The sequence below is a fragment of the Solanum pennellii genome, chromosome 1 (genome assembly GCF_001406875.1).
Source record: "Solanum pennellii chromosome 1, SPENNV200".
Classification (NCBI taxonomy): Eukaryota; Viridiplantae; Streptophyta; class Magnoliopsida; order Solanales; family Solanaceae; genus Solanum; species Solanum pennellii.
Genome location: NC_028637.1, coordinates 29,419,353 through 29,430,381, shown reverse-complemented (window position 1 = coordinate 29,430,381; position 11,029 = coordinate 29,419,353). Strand labels below are relative to the sequence as shown.

The window sequence follows — 11,029 nt, the reverse complement described above, 5'->3', positions numbered from 1 at the left end:
ACGAAGTTCAGAGAGTCGATTTCAGTACCCAAATTTCAGAATTCTAAGTGTTTTGGAACGAGACCCCCTCGACGGTCCGTCGTGCCCATGACGGTCCGTCGTGGGTTCCGTCGACTCACACAGTTTTTCCAGAAATAAAATCTGCTGCTTAAAACGACTAAACAGGTCGTTACAAATAATCTTATTAGTAAAGTTACTAAGGCCAATAGGCCTTAGGTCAGACAATGAATTAGGATTATTAACATTATGAATAAGACTTAAACATTAAGTAGAATACAACTTAGTCAGCTCAGCCCCATTGACATAACTTCAAACAAAATAAAAAACTTCCTTTATATAATGCTTCAACCGGTGATAACACTAAAATCACCCTCAAAATTAGTGAAAAGAGCAAGAGGTTCTTAGCAATAAAAATACCCAAGAAGCGTCAGGGTCGAATCCCACAAGAAACAATTTGTCGGCAGTTGGAAAGACGTGATTTTGGTAAAAAAAGTTATGGATTGGGGCAAAGATACTATCAAACAAAGTATACATGGGAATTAAAAATATGGGAATCAAATCCACTCTCAAACGATCCATTGCAATTCAAGACCTAAACTAATCATAGATAGTCTTGATCATTATAAATCAACACTAATCTCCTTTCAATCTCGAAGTATTACATCACAAAATCTTCTTTCAATCACAACCATAGTTCAATGACAAAACAATCTAATACATTAGTCAGGACCCCAATTTCTAGGAAGTTTAGTATTTAATAAAGTAGACCCAAATCTTCTCCTTTCGGTCTCAAACTTAGGATTCAAAGATGAAATTTATTAATCTATTCACAGACTTCACAAATTCTCTTCCAAGCAAACGACAAAGTAGGACAGTAGATTCGTGTGTGCAATCTCATATCATAGATTAAAATATGGTAAATGGATTAAACCTATGCCGTTAATGTAAGAATGGAATCAAGGAATCACAAAAGCAATAGAATGAAAATCAAATACCCAAATAGCTATGTCTATTTCTAGAACAGAACCTCAATTTCATATACACAATTACACCTATAATTCTAACAATATATAACAAGGAATGGAGAAGAGAACAAGAGATTTTACTATTCAACACTCAATCTTCAATCCCAAATATGAATTGTGAGGCAACTTACCTTAAAAATCTTTACCAAAAAATATAAGCAACAATATTCTATCTACTCTAACTTTTTGTCAGTTCTACTTTCTTCTTGTTGATCTTTTTACCTCTTTTTCACTTGTTTTCTTCAAATGTCTTCTTAATCAACTCTCCATTTATATTCCTCCAAACATAATGTAAACCACATTAAAAGCATCAATTTTAAACTAAAGCAAGCCAATATAACTAAGAAAAGAACCTCAAATGAGTGAAAATCCTCATTAACATGTTAGAAAGAAAATTCCCCCAAATACATCCAAACAAGGAGAACTATTAGGATCCATTCCATGAACTGTATTATCAGTTTCCTCTTCATCAGGAGTTTTTGTGAGATCATCATTATCATTTTGGGTAATAAGTTACTCAATGAATTCCATACCTAGGGGGTTGGTTTTTCCATTGATTTAGTAAGATTATTCTCAAACTGATTTATAGCCTCATCAGATTTTTTTGGTCACTCTGTTCCAAATTACCTTGCTGTGAAGAAGTTTTCGTCTATAAAAAAGTGCAGAAGTTCAATATGTCATTTGAGGTTCATGTGGTGATACTAAAAGAATGGAATCCATATCAAAGAATAGAACACACAACTATACTTTCCTCGAATATTCAAAATTCTTTTCGGGCAACCCTGAATTTGTTATTGAGAACAAGATGAGAAGACGTAGAACATTAATAAGTGGTTCCTGCTTATGTACAAAAAGAATCTGCATTTATCCAGTGAGGAAAGAGTAAGGAAATAGAACATGAAAACATTCACCTCGGAAGAAATGGAAAAGGGTAAAGGCAGACCCCTTCCCTCTCTTGCACTTCCAGCTCATGATATATATCACTTTTTTCTGATCATTATTTCCTCTAACGGACAATCATTACTTGAAAATCAAGGAGACGATAAAATCAAAATTTCAAGGAATTCAATAGTAACATTATATTTCTCATGAATTCTATAGATGGCAAGATAGCTGTAGATTACAGTGCAAGACATGAGTTGATAATATTACATGCATTTTTCTCTACGTGGTTATTTTATACACTAAGAGTAGCATTTGTTGAGAAAAATTCATCATATTTTCTCTAGGTTGGTACGATGTGGACTGGCCAAGAGTGAACTGCAGCTGTATATGCTTGTTTGCCTACTGATTGAATAATAATCATTTTTCTTTACCACATAATAAAAGTAAAAAAAATGGAGAAAGGAGAAATGAAGCACACCCTTACTCATAGACACACAATAAAATACTACATGGCATTATATCATGCATGCAATGGATTTTTCTTGCCAACGAAAGTTGTACTTGCATTTACAGTTCCTCAACATTTGACGCCAAGCACTTGGTGCAAAAGAGACTTCTGAGTACCGTTGAATATTTAAGAGAGAGCTGAAAGGTAGATATGGTCTAAAACTACCAATTTCATCAATAATAAGAATGAAAAGTTTCATTTTACTCACATATACTAGCTTTTAGCCTCGACAAAACCTTTCTCCATATCAATTTGGGAAAGCAATAAAGGTTTGGATGTAAACAAAGTAAAATGCTGACCATGATTTATGTGTCTCTGAAACTGAAAGACAATAATTTCATAACATTGTTAAAGCATTATGATCGTTGTATAATCAAAAATTAGCAATAACTCTTACTGCCATTTTTGGCAATGAATTATGCTCATTGACATAATCCTTCAATTTAGAGATAGTTTGGTTTTGCATATAAAATAAAATGTAACACAGAAGTCAATTATTGAATTAGCAAAGCTAAGACATGCACATCTACGATTATTGACTATCCATGGACTGCATTTCTGGGTAATCTTGCTTCATGGAAGTTGCATTTTGACGTATAACCTGCAATCACACTGCAAATGACATTTAAGCGAATAGAAGACTGAGGAAAGTTCATGAGAAACTGAATCTTATGATAGGACATGGAAGATTCATATCTATGTTGAAGGCACCTAGACTGTTGTTAAAAAAAATTGAAGAGTAAATAAATCAACCTGGACGACAACTTGAATTAGCGGGAACCTTTATTTTCTTGCCTTCTCGCTGGACACCCATAATAGATGAATCTAGTTCCACAACACCATTATTGATACCAAGAAACTTCAAGAAGCCTATTAGAGACAACTATTTTTAAATATTTACAACATATATAGTTTGTTTATTGATCTAGAAGCTGCACACACATTATACAACCATGAACAACTGCCTAGACATTATTTCTACCAATACAGATCCACAACAATTCTAAAAAATACCAGTTTTACCTCATCCAACAGCCCTTCATATGTTAACTGTGAACACATTGGAGTGATCATATCCACCTTCACAATACCAGGAAAGTCCTTAAGCAATAGTGATAAATGGATATAAAGGAAACAAAAATATTGCTCCACACAACTCAAGACACACTAACCAAACCAAGTAACTATAGTATTTCCACAACCGTGAAGGTTGAGGAATTACGAATAAAACTAAAGCAATAGAGAACTTAATTGACCATATAGAATAAATACATGGAATAAAAGTATACAAAGTAGCAGGATAAGGCTTGCGGAACTATTAAATCTTTGAATAGGAGGAAATTAATTAAAGAGCAGGTTGGAAGAGTACGATAAGATGCACTTTATCTTTCTAGCATATTCTCTCACGTTTGTTTTATGTCAAAACACACACTCTCTCTCTCACACACCCACACACATATCTTACACAATAGAATGACAACTACCTATTCTAGAAAGGGAAGCAACAATAATTCAAAACATAACATGATAAACTAGCATTAACCTTCAACATAATCCAAAAATTATGTCTCATGTTTACCAAATAACCCATGAGGTCACACAACAATCTTATGTGTTTTATAACTGCATTATATGAAATGTAATGAGAGAGGAGACAGGGAAGGGCTGTGATTTTCAAATTTGGTAGAATCATTTTTTTTTAGTTTTAGTGTAGTTAAATAAGTGTTAAACAATGACATTCTCAGTTACACCTATGTAATGCTGCGGTGTAATAGGTTTGTTGTTCTGGAGTTTTAAAATGCAATTGCCTGAAGCAGATATTCACATCTTGGTGAGTAGGGGTAGGTAGCATATAACTTTAAGAGCAAAAATGTGGATCGACATATGGCACATAAGACAACTTTTATAGACATGTGCATTTATAGTAAGGGAAGAATTTTTGGCAATACTTCCCTTACTATAAACACCATATCATATTCAAATTAGCCATTGTTGGACATGTAAAGTTTTGCAACTAACAAATCATCACTACTTGATCAAACTAATAATATTAAGGTCCCTAGCATAGAAAAAGCCTCTACCTTGCCCTTTTTATGGTGTCACCGGCACTCTGTCCGTTTCGTCTATGAATAAGTTTTTTCTCCTCTTCTAATTAATCTTTAATTGTCCAGAAGATGAGTGATGTACCTATCAATAGAAAATGTATTAGAAGAATAAAAATTCTGTAGCACTTTACCTTTTTGTCTTTGCTTATGGGGTGCTGAATTCTAATTCTTCATAAGCACATAAACTTGTGTGACTGTATAATTTTCGGACCCCTCTTTCAAATTGAAATTTCTCAATTTTAGTTTGAAGACCAAGTCCATCCCGCATAGATTGCGAATCTTGGACGGTACATCAGTCTCACTTTTGGACTATCGGTTAAGCACTTCTGAGCAAAAGTATCAACAATTATTACTCTGCAACCCCATAAAACAGGATCAAAGCAGTCTTCCCACCATTTTCCTTGACCCTAATGTGTATCTTATATCTGTGTATGAATAAAACATCGTTAGTGTTCCTTTGAATGTATGTTGTGGCTACAATGCTACTTGCTCGCTTACCTANATATATATATATATATATATTACAGTAGCATGTTGATTCAATGCTTTGTGCTTATGGTGTGAAGGGTTTATTATAGTACTTACCTCTATGTCAGTACTCTAGTTAGAATCTAATAACCCTACAATAGTCATCCGATTTTCAAACATAACTTCTGCAATGGAAACGTTAGTTGCATTTGTACTGTCAATAGTATGGACATCAATTGACTTCTTTGAGAACTTATGAAGTAATGAGGTGATGTTGTCCATTTTAAGTTAACATAAATTTTTCTTGGTGCAGTGGTGGCAAAAGTTAGATCACCTATTATTGAAAAACTAAACTTATTTGTCAGAATATCAGTTATACGTGACTATTAAAAGTTTCCAGTATATTGAGAAGAAGAATTTACCTCTGAATTCTTTAGAGTTGTAGCAGTAACGATCACAATGTATGGTCTGAAGTGGATGGATATGTGTAGGGGTAAAATATTTTCCCTTGATCCTCCCACAAAGTTATTGTTGCTTTCATAGTCATGTCCTCACTACAAGAGAATTACATGTTGCTTCTTAGGGATGAATGCATTTTAATGTAATGTAGATGAGATAAGAATATTACAAATCGGTAAGAATGTGTATGTCGTGTTTCTTCCACTTTGAACTCATATTCTCTAGATCACCAATTCCATATAAGCATCCAACCACATCTACAATTAAGGAGGAAATTATTTATTGTATTCATTGGAGACCGTGTATAATATAAATGGCAATGATTGATGTGCCTGATAGGACGACGATGTTGTTGTCCCAGGAGAGAATCATCACTGATTGGATACAATTTGAAGGGATTTGAACAATATCATCTTGTAGTTCTTGGATGGCAGTTATCCACAATAATACTATTTTAAAGTTATATGTATTTACCAGTTATTTCTGAAACATTGAATTTATGATAATGATTTAACAACCTTTGCTCAACTTATCTTGGAACTTGTTAATTTGACTATTCCAGATTTCCGTGTGCATCAAAGTTCCATGTTAGAAGTAAATGTGCAAGAATGTTTGGAATAAGCAAATTCACAATGATGTATAATTTGAAGATAAATCAAAGTTTTAAATATGTAAATACACAATTCTGTTTAAATTGAATATGAATGATGCAGTGACTTTTTGAAATGGGAGTAATATTGGTTGTTTCCAATTGTTAAAGGGCGTCGTTCCGCAAATTAGTTGTGTCGTTGTTGAGACGGTTTAGTTGTTGGGGCCGAAACAATGCCAGAGTGTTTCTGTTGTTTGGGTTGAAGTGTTGTTTAATGTAGGAGTTCATAAAAGGAAGAGTATTCTTGGGAATATATTAAATTAAAATGGTTTTTTGGATGATGGTGGCGCCACATAGGCGTCACTATGTTTTTTCTTTATATATACATATATAAATGATTATTTTTACATATGCTAATCTTTAAAAAAAGGTAAAACAAATTATTTTTGGATCAAACTTTTAGAAACAGACGAACTTTATAAGAAACTTCAAGTTCAAAGGATAATACATCCTCATCCTCCGGAATAAGATAAAGGGGATACTCGCCTATAGTTAACAAGTTATGAATTTTTTCTTCCTTGAGTATATGTCAGGATTGCATACAATTGTTAATGAAAAATGCATACCAAAATAAATCCATAAGAATTTTATCTTTGATATTAACAAAAAGGCCAAGCTTCTCATATACAACTGCTCGATGAGGGAGAAATAAACAAAATACTCCCTTTGAAACCTTTTAGAAATATCATTATGGGTGTGTGCGCAAATGAACTTCATCAAGTCAAGCGGCGATCGAACTAGATGAACTACTTTTGTGCAATTAGTTTGAACTGGTTCCACATTAAGATACCGCAGTTCAGCCCCATGCACTTGTTTATGGGTGTGAAAAACACTGAAAAGAAGAAAGTGTGAAAAAAAGCTTGTTTATGGAATCAACCTGTTTTCCACCTAATGCCACAGAAAACTCATTGCACTCTTTTCCTTAGTGAAGTGTAGAATTTTACAATTCGTACAACGCTCTTTCTCTAGCATCAATTCATCGTCTTAATTATAACCCAAAACACAAAGGGCAGTGATGTTGCACTTTAGATTTTGCTATGTGCAGGATATGGAAAGCCAAGACCAAAGTCGGCCTGCATTTACCCAAGAGGTTATTTCCCATAGATGCAAAAAAATAAAAATAAAGGAGATATATCTCCACTCGTCTAGGCTTTAGTAAGGCAAAGATAGCAGATATATGTGCTAGTGAGAGATAATATGTACCGGTGGATTAGTCGAGGCATGCAAGTTTACTCGGACTATAAAAATTTTTAAATGAATATATTTTAACTCAAAAAAATAGGAAAACTATTGAAATTCTTTTTTTCCAACAATAAATATTTGACTAGACATATAAATTATGATTTGATCTGACCCCCATTGTTCTAGAGACAGACAGAGTACTAAAATTTCAAAGAAGTACAACTAAGCATTGTATTGAGTTTGCAAAATGTGTTGATTTTGAGGTGTTCTCCAACAATAAAACAAGTTCCCTTTTTTTAAAAAGTAAAGATTTCATTATTCAATTTTAAAAAACTCAAAAATAATGGAAATATTTAACCCAACAGAAATTTGCAATAACACGTAAAAAGGAAGTGCGAAACTCAAAAATTTCAACTTAAACTCAGTAAAGTAAATAATTCAGTATAAAATAAAGAGAAAGAATTACCTTGAGGAGTGAGGTCTGTACAATAAGCGAGAGTGAACCTCCAAGATTAAGATCAATCACCAAACACTTTTTCCCTAGAATCTGCAACTCCAACTAATTATTCTATTAAAGTTTCAACATTTTCAGTTAAATTTACAGAAAAAAACAATAAAAAAGAGGAATGAAACTCACGTTCTTCAAAATTGTAATGAGCTCATTCTACGATTGATCTCTTTAAAGTAAATTTTGAAAGAACTTGATCAAATTGGAGACAAAAAATGTGCATAAACATTGATGTACATTATTATTTTGCATATGTAATTGTACCTTAAGGATTTCAGATTTATCGGAGCATTATCCAAATTCGGAACTTGGCGCCATTTTCCATCAATATCCCCAGCTTTTGTTGTTCACTGATTTGAATTCTTATTTTTTAGTAGGGACTTTATGGAAATATAGTCCAAGTTTAATATGGTCCTGTTGGACCTTCAAATGGGCTTTATACAATACCCAGTTAGATTCACTGTTTACTTTTTCTTCCCCATATTGTTATAGTATAACAACAAAAAACCTAACTCTCAAAACCCGTCCTCAATTCGAATAGCAAGTCGTAACTCGCGTGCATACCTAAGATATATAGGACCAAACTCTTATTGGTAATTGAATTCCTATATGGGGGGTCCTTATTGTAGTCAAATTGAGTCTAATTCTACCTACCATAAAATAAAAAATAGAGATATTGTTTTTGACAGACTCCCAACTCTAGATAATTATATATGTATAATATATAATAGATGGGAACGACCCATGTTGAAATTTCTATTGGGAAAATTTACAATGTCTTGCACAAAAAATACTTTACTTAAATAAATAAACCCTTCATTACTTAAAATAGTCATTCAACCCTTCTTATTCAAAAAAATGAGCCGGCAACAACAAACTTAATTCTCTTATTCTTCTTGGTTATGATGTTGTACACTTAATAGACATTTATCAATAGGAAGAATAAAAAAGGGGGTTTGAGTTTGCTGACTAACTTCATTCACATTAGATTATTTGTTGTTTCTCATTCATTTAGAAAGTTTTGAAGTAGCAAGTGTCAATATTTTCTGCAAATATAAACCTATTTTTTGCTGCCAATGCAAACAACAATAGTATATCGCTCTTGCACTTTCTATTTTTATTTTCATTATTCACTGTACATCTCTCTTCTGGTTGCATCTCAAAAAGCAGCTTATTGCAATTCTTCACCTTAGAACATCTAACAAATAATGTTTACTTTTTGCTAAGACTCAACAGAAGGGATGAAATCCAATATGCTCTTAGAAATAAAAAAAATGAAGAAGGAAAAAATAAATTGAAAGAAATTATTCTTGAATTCAATATGTGAAGTACTTATTATGCTATTAGTAGAAACATTACCATTGACTTCTTACTTTTTAACCTACTGCAAATAACCTCATATAATATTTAGTTATATATATGACTTGAAAAAACAAAAGTCAAATCTTGTGGCATGAATATTACTTTAAGAAACTGAGGTTATATCTTCTCTCTTTCTTTTTTGATTGATGAGAATAAATCAATTTATATATTAACAAAATGTACTTGAGGGGAATGTATTATAACCAATCTATCTAATGTTAAAAGTTACCAAAAGGCAAACGGATTTGGGGTATAATATCAACCACTTGAGGGACGATAATTGGTTATAGTTATCTTATACCCCTTTTTCTTTTCACGTGATTTTATTTAAAATACCATATTTTGTTGCATTATAAACTCTATTTTAAGAAGTGAACATCCTTCTTAGTAGAAGGATCCGAGGGAAGAATAAAGAACGTTATGTATTCCAATCAACTAGTGTGGATTCATACCTATAAGTTGAAAGCAGAAAAATAAACAAAAGCTTACCTATGATTCATGAATCCTTTAACCTTTAGGGACAATCTCATCTAAGTGCTTAATATGATAAACTGCAAAATGCTAAATTTGACCAATCTCATCATCATCCACTAGGGTAGGAATATCTAGTTTCATCATAGTCATGTTAATTTCTTATGTTGATTCTGATGAAGCATCATTTGTAAGAACCCATATATGTTGCTTATACTCTTATGTGATCTCTTACGCCCTTCAAGAATTCGGTCTGACATAAATTCTTGGTTATAAACATAACATTTATGACAATTATATAGTATTATATTTGAAATGCATTTCCTCACTTTATTTTGAATGCTAATCCCAATTTTAAAAAAACAACATCTTCTTCTACACTTTCTATTGTCTGTTTTTCTTTTGGCTACCTCATTAGTAAAAATAAGATACACAAGAGAATTTATTTATAAAAAGATTAAGAAAAAACTTGTTATTTAGTAGATGACCAACCCCCATGGGATATAGAACATTATATATGAACCAAATAGTAGAAGAAAAAATTTTGATGTAAAAAATGAAAGTTGGTATAATGTAACACAATCCTATCCCACCAACAAGTAGCCACAACCAACATTGATTAATAGCAGAGAAAACCTAATTTGGTTGTAACATAATTTTAAGATTCACATAATTGTAATCTATTTTTAAGATTCTTGTGAGCTTTTCTTCAAAATATCAATAGACAAGGCCAATCACTAAGGTACTTTGGACTCATTGTTCATATGGGCTGCAAGCTTTTTAAAAATGTAATAAAGAACTGAAATCAATGAGCAGTCTTACCAAAACTGTGAAGACCACAATATATATTGATGTTGTTGGATCCGCTAACGTAGCAGGTATTGTGTTTAAGAACACAAAAGGGATTGAGCTAGCCACATTATAGTAGAATAATCTTGAATATGTCGGAATTCTGGATCACTAAAAAACATGGTGGACTATAGCACACGAAAATTTGGAAAATAGGAGTTTTCCTTCTCTTGGTCTCGTTTAACCTTGAAAAAGGATCGTTTTGGCTATGGTGATAAACCGGCTACGTAGATAAGGTCTCTCAAGGCTACTCACAAAATGTTTGTATTCAGTACGTGGATACTTTTGCACTTGTGGCAATGTTAGAATCTATTCGAATTTTACTCTCTTATGCCTCTTTCAAGCATTTTACACTATTTCAAATGGATGTGATAAGTGTGTTTTTAAACGATTTTATAAAAGAAGAAGTTATCGTCAAATAACCCCCAGATTTGAATATCCTTCTTGTCCTGATTTTTGTTACAAACTTTCCAAGGTTCTTTGCAGAATAAAATAAGTTCCAAAAGCTGTATGAAAGATTGAGTTCGTTTTTACTGAAAAATAATTTCCAAAGGGGGA

The 11,029-nt window shown here is 32.5% G+C and overlaps 1 pseudogene; it reads right to left on the bottom strand.

Annotated features, from left to right (window-relative positions):
* LOC107019404 overlaps positions 1-8,271 on the bottom strand; it is a 107,547-nt pseudogene extending 99,276 nt beyond the window's left edge.
* Between the last annotated feature and the right edge of the window lie 2,758 nt (positions 8,272-11,029).